Raw genomic sequence first — 730 nt, forward strand, 5'->3', positions numbered from 1 at the left:
CATTCCTCCCCCATGACCCAAAAAATGTGAACCCAGGTCAACAGGTCTAAAAGCCTGAGACCAACCTCTGAGGAAACAAAAAATTAAGAGAATGAAAGAAAATAAATAAAATGTCTGCCCACCCCTCCCCCCCCCTCCCCCCACTTGTCCCATTCCGGGTTGTGTTGATGGCTTCAGAATGTCCCTGGGCTCTGAGGCAGTCTGCAGGTCTGGAAGAGGATGCTGGGATGCCAGAGGGCCTGCTGGGATGGAAGAGGGGGCTTCTGGGATGCCAGAGGGAAGTGGAGTGCTCAGTTTAACGCCACTCTCCCCCCCCCGACACCCGTCCAGTTAAAACTTCAGGCTCCCGCCCCCGACACCCGTCCAGTTAAAACTTCAGGCTCCCCCCCCGACACCCGTCCAGTTAAAACTTCAGGCTCCCGCCCCCGCCCCCCACTCTTCTTCTCCCCTTCTGTGAGGGGGGTCAGTTCAGTGCGTATTTAATGTACCCTGCGCTCACGCTCGAGCCGTAACCGTGCCGACCAGCCGCGTTTCAGTGCGCCTTCTCTCAGTCTTTATTTCTTCTTTTCTTTTTTTTCCACATAACTGTATATGAATTTCCAAAGGAATGGTTAAAAAAAAAAAGGAATGGAAGGTCTTTAGTCTGTGTGCGTGTGCGTGCGTGTGCGTGTGTCTGTCTGTCTGTCTGTCAGTCTGTCTGCCTGTGAGAGTCAGAGAGAGAATGAATGTG

This window comes from Anguilla anguilla, chromosome 18 (genome assembly GCF_013347855.1).
Source record: "Anguilla anguilla isolate fAngAng1 chromosome 18, fAngAng1.pri, whole genome shotgun sequence".
Taxonomy (NCBI): domain Eukaryota; kingdom Metazoa; phylum Chordata; class Actinopteri; order Anguilliformes; family Anguillidae; genus Anguilla; species Anguilla anguilla.